The following is a 14,758-nucleotide window of genomic DNA, read 5'->3' on the forward strand; positions in this document are numbered from 1 at the left end:
ATTATTATGTTTTCTCTCCCCATTGTTTTGGAGTGTCCTACTAGAAGAATTTTTTCAGCAACGGTTTGGTAACATTCATTTGAGGCACAGCCATACTAAGTCTCTCCAGAAAAACTTACAAATCCTTGCACAGGATTTTTAAAAACATTGTGAATACAGCTCTGTGAATAGCTTGTCCCTTTCATCTTCTACCATCCCAGCTATTGTGAGTTTGGGTCTATATAGCCAAAGATTAATAGTAGTATCAGTGGAAAGAGCAGGGAGATGTAGAAAGATTAAGGATCTCGTCCAAGCGTTGGTTTCTAATAATAACATAATAATTCAAAGCTGGCTAGAAGTTAAATGCCCATCAATAATGAATAGTTAAATGAATTATGGTTCATTCTTACAACAAAAAACTATTTAGCCATTTGAAATAACATAGAGAAAAATATGTATTAATATAGAAAGATGTTCAAGGTACATTGTTAACATGGGGAATGTGAGGATTTCTCAAATGGCACTTATCATATAAGCCTACTTTTTACCAAAAAAAAAAATGACAACAGATTTTTACTTAAAAAAGTATGTATGATATTCCCAACTTTTATATATATATGTGTGTGTGTATATATATATATATATATATATGTATATGTATATCATGCTCTTGTTATTGTTAAATATAAAATAAAACTACCCAAGCAGTTGCCCTGCATGATTAGAGTTAACAATGTAAGAAATTATGCCTGAACGTTCTCAGTGAATGTATAAACATTGGAGAAACGAGGAAAGGACCTGGGTGGTCCCATCCTCACTTCTACCACTCTCCTTTCTTTATTTTACACATCGACTTTTTGTTTTCATCCACGAGGTTCTGTTGGAACAAAAGTTCCCAAGGGCAGATACGTGCATGTGTTTTGCTCAGTTTCCTCTTTGAGTGACCTGGGTAAGTCCTTCTCTGTGAAGAGCTGCTGGGTGTGGACAAAAGGAGGAACATAAACAGTTCTGTTTAATTATGTTTTGATGTATCACATGCTGTCCTAGGACTACCTTGTTTATTTGCCATCGCAGCTCTGAGAAGCAGGGGTGATTTCCGCTCATTTGAAACCTGGGGTGTAGAGGCTGGCAGGGACCCGGCGGAGCTCTCGCACGGAGACAATGGTGGGGCTGAGAAGGGAGCCGAGAGCCGTGAGAACCGTGTCCTGTCCTCTGGCCAGCTCACAGCGTGTGGTTTACCAGTTTGGTTGGTGTTACGCTTTGAATTGTGTCCCCTGACAAATTCATACATTGAAGTCCTTAATCTCAGTACTTCAGAACATAACGGTATTTGGAGATAGGGTCTATTACAGAGGTAATCAAGATGAAGCCAGGTCGTTCTGTAATAGGGAAGGGACTCGGCACACCTGCCCTTACCTTTAAAAAATAGCGGGAAACCACGGACTCAGGGCCCACACGAACCGCCGCCACCTGCCGTCTAGGAGGGCAGCAGAAAGAACCAGCAAGAGTTCCTGCCTCTGAAGCTCAGATAAGGCGGGAAACCGCTCCGCCTCAGCGGCCAGGAAAGAGGGGCGGGGCGGATGGCAGTTCAACGGCTGAATAACGGTCAGCGCTCAAGACCTACATGTCGCGAGATTTCCCTTTACGTTAGTAACAATTCTTCCTCGCAGTCTGTTTCTCCTCAGAGTTGACATTCTTTAGGCTTCTGCTATCCTTAAAGAATGCAAGGAAAGGGCGTCCCTGGTGGCGCAGTGGTTAAGAATCCGCCTGCCAATGCAGGGAACACGGGTTCGAGCCCCGGTCCGGGAAGATCCCACATGCTGCGGACCGGCTAGGCCCGTTGAGCCACAGCTACTGAGCCTGCGCGTCTGGAGCCTGTGCTCCTCAACAGGAGAGGCCGCGACAGTGAGAGGCCCGCGCACCGCGATGAAGAGTGGCCCCTGCTCGCCACAACTGGAGAAAGCCCTCGCACAGAAACGAAGACCCAACACAGCCAAAAATAAATAAATAAACAAATTGAAAAAAAAAAAAAGAATGCAAGGAAACCTATCAGGTGCTATGATAGAAAGGAACTGAGAGTGAAAAATCTATTTCTGTCCTCCAAGAGCTCACAGTTTTAGGGCGGAAACAGAAGTGCAAACAAATAATTATAGCCCCCCGTCATCATTTAATGGTAGTAATTTTCTAAGGTCTTTGGGACATAGGGAAAGTGGCCTTTACAGTGGCTTGGGATCCAGGAGAGGGCTTCACAGATGCGGGTCGCTTTTGTTCCTGCTTCCGTAGGGAATAGAAGGGTGACTAGAATGTTGGCTAGACAGTGAATGGGGGAAGGGGCATTCCTGGCTGAGGGAGGGTAGGCAAAGTTGCTGGAATTGTGAGAGACGTGAGTCCAAGAGTGAGTGAGTCCAAGGAGTGTGGTGTCGACGTGTGAGGGCGCGGGGAAAATGGCAAGAGAGAAGACTGGAGCCTTAGCAGACATGAAGACCTTGTGTAATAGGGAAGAACCAATCTGCCTCCATATTAGATCTGTTCCTTTTTCACTTTAACCTTTGTGCTCTGTTGCCTGTGCTTAGTCATGCTGGCTCTGACCTTTAAGAGGCCATTCATAAAGTTGCAGAACAAAGAATAATATGTCTTGTTGGAGGTCTACAGGAACATCGTGACCTGACCTATGTGGTCAGGTGCAAGAACAAAGGATTCTAACACCAAGAAGTTTACAACAACTAACCACGCCCTTCGCTCACCTTGCCTTTAAAAGGGCTTTGCTGAAACCCTTCGAGGAATTTGGGCTTTTCTGGGTTACAAGCCACCTGTCTCCTTGCATGGCCCTGCAATTAACCTTTCTCTGCTCCAAACTCTGAGCTTTTGGTATTGTTTGTCCTCATTGGGCACATGAACTTGTGTTCGGTAACAATTCTGCTGGGCTCTAATCCAATATGACTCGCATCCTTATAAAAAGGGGACATTTGGACACAGGCGAGTTCAGAGGGAAGACCATGTGAAGACACAGGGAGAATGCCATGTAAACATGAAGACAACTATCCACAAGCCAAGGAGAGAGGCCTAGAACAGAGCCTTTCCTCACAACCCTCAGAAGGAACCAACTCTGCTGACACCTTGATTTTGGAGTCCCAAGCTCCAGAACTGTGAGACAATAAATTTCTGTTATTCAAGCCACCCAATCTGGGACACGTCGTTATGGCAGCCATAGCAAATGAATAGCAAATGAATACAAGTGGTCACCCAGTGAGCACACAAAACCTCAGTTTTGATGGTAGAAAGGGTGCCCTTGAGAATGCAGGAAAGTTTGGGGCCACTATATGGAAACAAAAGGCTTTAAGGAGTATAATGGGATAAAGGGAAGAAATGTCCAATAGGATAGAGGCCCCACGAAGCCCTGCTCCCTTTCTACCCATGCTGCCCATGCCAGCCCTGCTACCAGGAATAAAGCCAAATTATTCAGAATCATGTGTATTGGGGCCAGAAGTGCATTATTTAATTTTTTGGCAGCAGATGTACCTTTTTAATTTGGTTTTGTTTTAGGCTAAAATTACAATATTAAATCTTAATATTCAAACAGTAGCATGAGTTTATTCCCTGAACGTCTACCCACCTCTTCCTCCAGCATGTGCAGAATGGCGATAGGGAAGGGCCAAACACAGAAAGCTGGAAAGAGGGCCAGGCTAAGGCTGCTCATCCTGTCCACACACCAGAGTGGTCATGTGACTTTGAACCCATCACTTCACTCCTCTGGAGCTCAATTACTTCCTCTGCCAAATGATGGAGACAACCTAGGTGTTCCTTAAGGTTCCCCCCATCTCAGAGTACTCACAAGTCTGTGTATCTCTAGAGACTAGAGAGAGCCAAATAGAAATCAACAACAGATGGCTGTGCAGGAATTGAGTTTTTATCTGTACCTTTGCCATTGTCAGAGCTGTGAGAGCCATGCAAAGTGAGTATCTCCAAGTGTCATTAGATGTATAGCCTGAGCAGGGTCTCTACAACCCTTTAGAGACCCTAAACAAAGAAAGGCTCACAATGCCTGTTCCTTATCATCTTTTGTGAATGATAAGACATAAAACTTACATGTATGCTAAAAGTAAAAGATTTTCTGACTGTAAAATCTTGGATTATTCATTGAAGCTTCTGTGATTGTGTAGGTGTGACTGTCTGTGTATGTCTGTGTGTGTGTGTGTGTGCCTCACTTTCCCTGGTCTCCCAAGCAGGTTCTCTGTTTTTCTTTGGTGTAATTAAGCCTTGAAAAGCAGGTGCTTCAGGAATTCTCCACTCTAAGGGCTGTCTATTCATTTCTAGTATTGATGAGAGTATAATTTGGTGTCACTTTACTTAGTACTTAGATCTTCTCTACAACCCCCAGATTGAAAGTCTTTCTGCTACAACTTATAGCCTCACCCTAATCCATTCAAGAGAAAAATTCACCCAAGAGGAATTCTGTGCCAAAACTTGGAATGACATTGGGTAGAGTTGACTTATCTCTCTCCAGGCCCTCTTCTTGTTCACCCCCACCAGTCAAATCCTGCAGATTGCAAGAATACTTGAAGTCTTTCACTGAAAAGTCAGGTCATGCCAGAAGAGGATTGTGACATAGTGAGAGCAAATGATGACTTTCCAGCTAACTTGGAACTTTCCTGAAAAAAATGCTTCTATTCTTAGGCCTTAGAGAGGAGGGACACTCTTTGCCACATAATATAACCTAATTGAGAGAGTGACGTCCATCACCTTTGCCATATTCTGTTGGTTAGAAGCAAGTCACAGGTTTTGCCCACACTAAAGAGGAGGGGATTATATAAAGGATAACTACTAAGGTGAGTTACCTTAGGGTGTTTCACCACACCATGCTTCTTATAGTGATTTTGAACCCCTTCCCAACCCTGGTCTTCTGCTTTCTCCCTCCATAGCACAGAAGCAAAAATGGTTGACTGACCTGGTGGAATAAAGGAGGAGATGCATGAGCACTGCTTGGCTTTTCTCTTCTTAGTTCAAAAAATATTGTATAACATCATTGATCTGGGAATTTCTTAAGTGAGCAACCAAATGAACAATAAAAATGATTACCACTTATATCTACTGATTATTTACTGTGTTCTATGCACTGAACCAAACCCTTGTTATTTCATTAAGTATTGTAGGTCCCTATTATTAATCCCATTTGTAGATGAGAAAGTGAGGATTCAGAACTTGAGCAAGATCTGCCTGACTCAAGACCATCAATCCTTGGTATAGAATAATAAGCAAAAAACCTTGTGGAACGTTTAACATGTTCCAGGCAGTGTTCTGTGGGTTCTACATATATTAATTAACTCATTTAATCTTCATAACACTCCTATCAGGTAGGTACCACTACTGATCCCATTTTATATATGAAAAAACTGAGGTTCAGAGATGTTAACTTGCCTTAGATCATGCAGCTGTTGGTGGGCATAGCTGAAACTAACCCAGAAAGTATGTTCCCAGAATGTGTGTTTTTAATCTTTGTACTATCCTGATGCTACTGTCTTTAAGGAGAAAGAGTGGGTCTTAGTAGATCTACCCTCCCAAGAGCTAGCACAATTGATAACTCATAGTAGGCCCTTGCTACTATGTGCTTTCTAAAGAAAGTACACATGAGTAAAAGAATGAGCAAATGAATAAATTAAAGAAACTTCATCAAGGATAACCTTCCATTTTAGAAGAAATGTACTTCAATTGAATTATCTGGTCAAATGCAGACTCTAAGCCCTCTGAAATATTCTTTATGAAAACAGTATTTCAGACTTTTAGTCCAAACAGAGAAGTATGATGACTAGAATTCTAAGCTGTTAGTTCAAATACTAAGCTAACTGACTGAATATTTGATGATATTAAGTGATTATTGTTGTATTAGTCTCCTATTGTTGCTGTAACAAATTACTACAGACTTAGTGACTTAAAACAACACAAATTAATTGTCTCCTAGTTCTGGAATTGGAAAGGGGTTTCACTGGGCTAAGATAAAGGAATCAGCAGGGCTGCCTTCTTTCTGGAGACTCTAGGGGAAAATCTCCCTCTTTCCTTTTCCAGCTTTTATAGGTCACCTGTATTCCTTGGCTCAGGCACCTCTTCCTCCATCTTCAAGACCAGAAGCATCTGACTGAGTCTTTCTTGTGCTGCTGTCTCTATGGTTCTCCCTCTCTACTTCCCTCTTCCCCTTTAAGGATCCTTGTGATTACATTGGGTTCTCCTGGATAATCCCAGATAACCCCCCTATTTTAAATTCTGCCCATTAGCAACCATAATTCCATATGCAATGTTAATTCTCCACTGACATGTAACATATTCACAGGTTCAGGGGATCAGGGTGTGAACATCTCTGGGAACTATTATTCTGCCTGCTACAAATATTGGTTTTTGTTTTTGTTTGTGTTTTTGTTTTTGCAGGAGGAAGTGATAATTGCATTGTGGATATTATTATTTTTCAGTCCTTATCTTTCAAAGATACATATTGCACAATTTACAGATGAAAGGATAGGGTGCTTGAAATTTCCTTCAAAATAATATAAGAGAGGAAAGAAGACGGAGAAAAATGAAACAAAACTGGCCATGAGCTGATAATTGTTGAAGCTGTGAGGTTTTTTTGGTTTTTGGTTTTTGGTTTTTTTGGCCACACTGCGCGGCTGCGGGATCTTGGTTCCCTGACCAGGAAACAGGGATTGAACCCGGGCCACGGCAGTGAAAGCACCAAGTCCTAACCACTGGACCACCAGGGAATTCCCGAAGCTGTCAGTTTGATATGTAATGGTTCACTATGCTATTCTGCATATTTTGAATACATTTAAAATTTTTATAAATTAAAAAACAAAATAATTTGAAAGAGAGACCAGGAGACCTTAGCATAAATTGAGCAATTCTGTGTGCCAGGCACTATGCTAAACACCTCATTTATATCATCTCATTTGGTCCTTAAAACAACCCTATGAGAAAAACATTAAGAGTCCCACTTACAAACAAGAAACCTGCTGCTTAAATGGTTGAATGACTTGCCCAATATACCAAAAACCAGGTGCTGAATCTAGGTGTCCTCTGATTTCAAAGCTCGTGTTTTTCATCACTATGTTACACTAAACAGCAAGTATAGGTTAAAGAGCTATATAAGACACTGGTAAAGTGGCAATATTTAGAAGATGTGATGCTTTGTCTCAAGGAGATCAAGGCCTAGAAAATATATGCTAAATTGCAATTCTAGTCCTGGTTCAACCTCTGACAGAGGAGGAGAGGCAAATTATCTCAACTCTCTAGACCTCGGGCTGTTTACCTATATAATGAGATCATGGAATCCAATCCAATGACAGAGGACAGCAGGGAAGAGAAAATGAAATCATTTATGTGAAAGCCATTATGAACGGTAAAGAACTTTGTAAGTAAAAAGGACAAAATGCAACAACAATGATGATAATGTGGATGAAGATAAAAAGGCTCTTGGCCCACACAGAAAGAAGGAGATTTTTAGTGTTCCATATCAAGGTCTCCTAAGCCTCATGGTTTTTTCTTCATGAAAGCTCCCCAGCAAATTCACATAGAGCAAGGCTGACCCTAGAAATACGAAGGACAGAGACAATTCAGAGCAATTGTGAGAAGCTCTGTCATCCCACTGGCATCTCCTCTACCTGAGGGACTGTGCTTACCACACAGGAAGAGCCCTGTATGAGGAAAGGGAATTATCTTTGATGTGGCGACTGGGAAATCATGACATGGTATCTTAATTAGAAGACAAGAACAGATAGTGCTAGATGCATGTTAACCCTCAACTTGACCAACCGTCAGGACCTGGTCCCAGCTGCAATGTCCAGCTTTATCTACCACCACACCCATACCCCAGTCATATGCCTTTCATTCTGGCCTGACCTAAAATGAAGTTTCCAGGAAATCCATGTCACTTCACAACCCTCGTGCAAGAATATCCTTCACAATCCTCGTGCGAGAATATCCTGCCTCCACCCTTTGCGTGGTTCATACTCATTCTTTGAGATTCAAATCAGGTCCTTCCTTAGGGAGACTTGCCTGATTCAAGTCCAAGTTGAATTAGATATCTCTCCTTTGACTTACGTGAAATCCTATGACTTTGAAACTATACTTCTGTTGTCTATTTTAGCACTAGGCCAAGAGGTGCTGAAGGTGGAAGTTGACTTTCATTGCTCTATCTCTAGTGTCTACAGAAGGACAGATGACATAGTGGGTGTCTTGTGATTATGTTTTGTATGAAAGATGGTATGTCACAGAAAATAAATATTATTTAATATACCCCTCCTTTTAAAGAGGTGGTTCTTTGTAATCGAAAGTTTCTTTGCTGAGTACTGCATTGATTGTGAGTGTGCAAGCATAGAAACAGCAGCCTGAGATCCACATTGTTAATTATAGTTAAGAAGAGAGAGATTTGGAGGAGCACAAGATCAGAAACAGTAGAAGAGGAATCCTCAGGGAGATGGCTATATTAGTTTATATAAAGCCAGTGATTATAACAGATAAACCTTGAAATATCACTGACTCAACACAATGGAAGTTTATTTCTCACTCACATAAAGTTTAGTTCTCACGTACATAAAGTTTCTCACTCGTGTAAACCCCCATAAGATGATCCTGATGGCAAGGGGTAGGGCTGTAGGTTAGAGGTGGGGTTAGTTCTGCCCCACACAGAGCCAGGTTGATGGAGACTTCAATACCATCAACAGTCCCTGGACTTCAACATAAAGCCAGGAGGGGGAGTAAGTGAGAGAGGATTGTCCATGGGAGGATTTTATGGGCCAGACTATCAGGAAGTGGTACATGTCACTTCTACCCATGTCCCATTGGATAAACTTAGTCACATGGCTACACCTAACTGCAAAGGAACATGGGAAATGTAGTCTTACTATGTGCCCAAGAACAAGAGAAAATCAACTTTAAGGAACACATAGCAGTCTCTACTGCCAGGCCAGAAAGTTGGGGGAGTGTCAAAAATGAAGGAAGAAGTGGCAAGACAGAAGGGAAAGAAAGGGGAGAAGGTGGGAAGAGGAAAAGGAAAAGGAAAGAAAGAAGGGAAGAAGGGAAGGGCAAAGGAGAACTTGAAGGAGTTTGTGCTGGCTAGTGTTATGCATCCCTGACTCCACTGTCCCTAAAAAAATACTTCAGTGTGTACATTGTTCAGGAATGACTGTGAATGAATGGAAAGGACTAGAACTGAAGAAGGAAGACAAAGCTAACACGTGGTTTATAGAATGAATAATTAAAGAGATTACATGCTTCTTCCGATGATGATTCCATTTGTCAAAACATAACTGAGACTCCTTTTGGGTAACTGCCTTCAGAGCCAATTCCCAGCCTTCCAAGAAAATCACAGCTTTTCTTCAAAGGAAAAGCCACTGAATAAAGACCCTAGTAATAGCATAGCCAACATCAAGACCCTGTCTATAAATCCTGTTCTCTCTCTACTCCACTAGCAGAGTTAAGTATAAGACAAGAAAGCATGAGCCCTGGACACTCAGGAATTGAGAAAGCAGCCTCCATAATCCACATGCTGATTATGCACTTGCTTTATCTCACTAAATCCACCTAAACCCTATGGAAGATACTGTCATTATCTCCATTTACAGATGAGGAAGCTGCAATTACCAGGGCCACATAACTGGTAACTAGTGGAACTAGGAATCGGAATCCTCACTGCTAATAGTATCAATAGCAATAGTAAAATGTAATATTTGTTTAGCACATTCTATGTGCTCAGCAGAATATTAAGAACTGTACCTGAGTTACTGAATTTTAATCTCAAGATAGACATATGAGGGAGGTACTAAATAACATTCCCATTTTGCTTATGAAGATACTGAAAAAGAAGAGAAAAATCATTTACCCAAGTTTCCTTAGCTGTTATGAGGGATGATATTTGCACCCAGGTGTTCTGACATTGAGTATGCCACATAGGCCTCCTCTCTCCCCCTGTCTGGCCCGAATCCATCTCTGTCAGTTACACCCATTTCTTCCTGACAATGCATTTGCCATGCACAAATCCATTTGGATATTTACCTAGTCAGAATTCCCAGAGGAGAGAATATATGTTGGAGCCTTTATGTCTGAGAAGATCACTTCAAGGTCCCTTCCACCATCCTGGTTTGCCTAGAAGTGTCCCAGTTTTAGCCCTGAAAGTCTCGCATGCCAGGAAACTCCTCAGTCGTGGACAAACCAGGACTGTTGGTCACCCTACTTTCAAATCTGAAATCTGTGTGTTTATAAACTTTGTGTGAGACCCTCTGTTTTACCCTGGAAAGAGGAGGGTCAACAGGTCACATCCACAGAATCTCATCTCTCTCAATTAGAACTAAGTCACTCACTATCTTCTCTTTTAAACCCACCTCTTATAGCTGGTTAAGGAACACAGGTAAAAAATTAGACATCGTTGGCAGGAGTGAGGAGCCATAATATACTTAGTGGGTTGTGCAGTTTTATCATCTGTAAAGACTGTAATGGGGGGGATATTCTTCATTTTCAGTAAGTCGTCTAAGTGGTGCATTTGAGACCAGTCACCATTAGATACTAGTAAGTCTGTCTCTGGTCTGCAGTGTTTCTAAACCAAAAGAACCAAGAGAAGCCATGGACAGGAGTTGAGATGAGAAGCACCTGGGGAGGGGGGCAGCTGGGACGACTTCATCAAGGGTTGTTCATCTATCAACACTGTTTGGGGGTATCACCATGGATTGGTGATTCGAATGTGTCACAGAAGTAAGTGAGATTTAGAGATGCCGCAGTCTGAACTGAAGGCATGTTAGCAGGGTAACTGTAGAGGAAAAGTTTGCTGGGGTGGAACCTGAGGTTTGAGCAAAAATTAACCATTACCAATTCCCTCACATGACTGCAATCTCATTTTAGGGTGTTATTCCTTTAGCTCGCCACCCATAACGATGTATGTCATCCCCTGTGTCTTAGTTAGCCAAGTCCACTATAACAATATAGCAGACTAGATGACTTAACAGACATTTATTGCCCACAGTTCTGGAGGAGGGGAAGTTCAGGATCAAGGTGCTGGTAGATTTGGTTCTGGTGAGAGCTCTCTCCCTGACTTGCAGATGGTCACCTTCTCATGTGTCCTCACATACCAGAGAGTGAATGAGCTCTGGTCTCTCTTCCTCTTCTTAACAAGGACATGAATCCCATTATGGAGCCTCATCTTCATGCCCTCATCTAAATCCAATTAACTCACAAAGGCGCCACCTCCAAATACCATCACACTAGGGATTAAGGCTTCAACATAGGAATTTTGGGGGGACACAAACATCCAGTCCATAACATCCTGTGTCAGGAGCTCCAGAGACCCCTTCATCACGGTCAGTAATGAGCTCCGACCTGCAGAATTGCCCAAGGCTCTGCAACTGCTCATGTTTTTACTCAGGGGAGAAAAACAAACACAATTTTGTTTCAATAAACTTTTAATTTTGGAATAATTCTAAATTGATAGAACAGTTGTAAAGATGGTACGGAGAATACCCATATACCCTTCATCCAGGGTCCACTATCATTACCATCTTACGTTACAATGGTACATTTATCAAAACTAAGGAACAAACATTGGTACACTGTTTTTTGTTTGTTTGTTTTTATTTATTTACTTACTTATTTTTGCCTGCGTTGGGTCTTCGTTGCTGCACATGGGCTTTCTCTAGTTGCGGCGAGCGGGGGTTGCTCTTCGTTGCAGTGCACAGGTTTCTCACTGCGGTGTCTTCTCTTGTTGCAGATCACAGGCTCTAGGCGCACGGGCTTCAGTAGTTGTGGCTCATGGGCTCTAGAGCTCCAGCTCAGTAGTTGTGGCTCACGGGCTTAGTTGCTCCATGGCATGTGGGATCTTCCCGGACCAGGGCTCCAACCCATGTCTCCTGCATTGGCAGGTGGATTCTTAACCACTGCACCACCAGGGAAGTCCCGGTACACTGTTTTTAACTAAACTCCAGACTTTCTTTGGATTTCACCAGTTTCTCCATTAATGTCCTTTTTCTGTTCCAAGACGAAATCTAGGGTAACACATTGTATTTAGTTGTCATGTGTCTTTAGTTTCCTCTGGTTTGTAACAGTATCGCAGTCTTTCCTTGTTTTTGATGACCTTGAGAGCTTTGAGGAATATGGGTCAGATATTTTGTAGAATGTCCCTCAATTTGGATTTGTCTGATGAAAAAGTCTTTATTCTGCAATACATGCTGGGATTTTGATTCTGCTCTGACCACGTGACCCGTACATAAATAGGGCTCTGCTTCATTTTTGTGAAGAAGCGTCTGCTTCATGCACAGAATTTCGGTACTTGGGTAATATTCCTCAGTGCCTCCAGCACTAAAAGATGTTGGATCCAAAGGAAAGAGCATAGATATTAGAACTATAAAAATCTAATATTCAAATCTTAGCTTCATATTTACTAACTTTGATCTTGGGCAAATCATTTAATTTCTGTGAGCTTCAGTTTATTGTTTTTAAAAATGAGAATAAAATATTGAGTTTGTGGTACTGTTGTGAAAACAAAATGAGCTATGTATATAGCACTTGGAATATTATATAGCACATGTGTTTAATAAACATCAGTTTCCTTCCCTCTACATTTCTTTTTTTTACAGTCACCCCAGAGCCTGCCTCTGAATATCACCTGTTGTCATTTGTTCATAATAAGAATATATGGAAAATGGAGATGGAGGTGACTACCCAGATCGCAATTCCACCAAGTAGCCTCATCTATGTGATTCATTTCTTTCTTATAGTAATGGGCCCTGCCTTCCTTGTGTAGGAGGGACATGCGACCCAAGTGGACCAATAATAGGGCCCCTCTTCCCTGACTGTTGTGATTGGTCCAAGTCCAGCCAATCAGAGTCCTTCCCTGGGGTTTTCCTCACTGGAGTTAAGAATAGAAAGGTCTCAGGACTTCCCTGGTGGAAGTGGAAGTGGATAAGACTCCATGCTCCCAATGCAGGGGGCTCGGGTATGATCCCTGGTCAGGGAACTAGATACTGCAGGCATGCCACAACTAAGAGCCTGCGTGCCGCAACTCTGACCCAGCACAGCCAAAATAAATAAATAAATATTTTTTAAAAAGAGAAATGTCTCTTTCCTCTTGGGTCTTGTAGTTTTAAGAATGAGCTGCTTGTAGCCATGCTTCCTGCCATGTGGAGACAGCCAGCTCGAGAGCAAGAAACCAGCATGCATGGAGAAGAAGGGCTGAGAGATGGAGAGAGCATTCTACAGAATTCTATCTAGTTGGTGGGTTGAGTGATCCCTGAGGTCAGTCCATCTCAGGCCTTTCCATAGTTTGGTGACTTGAGCAAATCAATGACCCTTTTTCCTTAAGCTACTTTGGGTTGTGATTTTATAATGTACAATTAAAAAGATCTTAATAGATCGCCTTTCTGGATTTTGCTGCCTACTGCCACCTCTTCTAAGTGCCTTGCTCTACTTCTTCTTTTCCTTCTTATACTTTCCTCTCTCCTTCTATGGCATGGTTGGCACCAAAGTTGCCTCCCTCCTTGGTCCTTTTCCCAACACTCACTCTAAAGTTAAATGTGTAAATTACTCTGACTCAGACAGTCTATTAAAGGAGCAAGGATCAAAAGTTCTAGGAGCAGTCTGTGAGAATGTGCTGAAAAGAAATGAAGCCATACATAATGTCACATAGTTGTTCAGAACATAGACTCTGGAGTCCATCAGCTCCAAATTCATATCCTGCCTCTGTCACTTCCTAGTTGTGCGACTTCAGGGAACCTACTTAACTTCTCTGAGCCTCAGTTTTCTCATTTAATAAATGAGGATGAGATTACCTTTTCCATGCAGCCTTTGCGTGGATTCAACAAGATAACATATGTGCGATGCCAAGCACAGTGCCTGCCACATGGTTGATGCTTAACTTTAGAATACCAATTATTAATTATAATAATTAAAATTTTCCTAAGTCACTTAAATCCACCAATTAATATTTGCCTCATGAAAGGTGGGATAGTCAGGCTTGGTGTCTATCCTGAGGTACTGCAATTTGAAATACACAGCACTGCTCATGAAGTGTTCTTGCCAAAAAAACAAAAACAAAAAACAAAAGCTGAATCTTAATCAAATCAGTCCTCAATAGCTTTATGTATAAAAAATAGGGCATGGAATAGAGGAACAACTTAAATGAAACTACAAGGAAGCAAACAGACACATCCAGAATGTGAGACATCTCTTTTAGGAAAGATGACTTGATCTCTGCAATGAGTCAATGGCAAGAGGAAGAGAGAGAGAGAAAGCTAATGAGAGTGAACTATGATTATCCTATTATTATACAATATTATACTCAATTGAGTGGTACTTGAAGGAGTACTGGCTTTAGGGCTAGATGACCTGAGCTCACATCCTGCTTCAGCTACTGTCATTACACAAATAAACTTGGGCGAATCATCAAGGAGTAATAATTCAAGTGTTGATGTATGTGAGGTTTAAATGAGACAATATATACAAAATATTTAACATAAAAGTATACGTATATAAAAGTATGTAGACATCATCTCGTATGCAGGGAGTTATTGGAATACATACCATTTCCCTCGCTTTGCTTATAATGTCCCCATGTGTTTCAAGCTTATCTGTAGCCTGTCCCTCCATCCCTTAATTCGTTCAGTCTACAAACTTACTGAATGTCTTTGTGTGCTTGGAATGGCAGCATTTATAAAGATAGTAAGAAGAAGTCCCCACCCAGAGAACGTTTACAATATAAAGCGTCACAGTCAAATAAGGAAATAAGAGCAGAGGCAACAAGAGGTAGCACTGGGTT

At 41.7% G+C, this 14,758-nt stretch overlaps 1 protein-coding gene across 3 annotated transcripts in view; it reads right to left on the reverse strand.

Moving 5' to 3' along the window:
* The window catches only part of LRATD2 (LRAT domain containing 2), a 344,774-nt gene that overhangs the window by 284,333 nt on the left and 45,683 nt on the right, over positions 1–14,758 (reverse strand). Inside the window, exon 4 of one of the 3 annotated variants that reach the window (XR_009697636.1) lies at positions 11,528–12,303. The exons of the other annotated variants lie outside the window; for them this stretch is intronic. The gene's annotated coding sequence lies outside the window, so the exon portion shown is untranslated. Of the gene's footprint in view, positions 1–11,527; positions 12,304–14,758 lie in introns of those variants that run through there. 3 annotated transcript variants of the gene reach the window in all.

Source organism: Eubalaena glacialis, chromosome 17 (genome assembly GCF_028564815.1).
Source record: "Eubalaena glacialis isolate mEubGla1 chromosome 17, mEubGla1.1.hap2.+ XY, whole genome shotgun sequence".
In the NCBI taxonomy this organism is placed as follows: Eukaryota; Metazoa; Chordata; class Mammalia; order Artiodactyla; family Balaenidae; genus Eubalaena; species Eubalaena glacialis.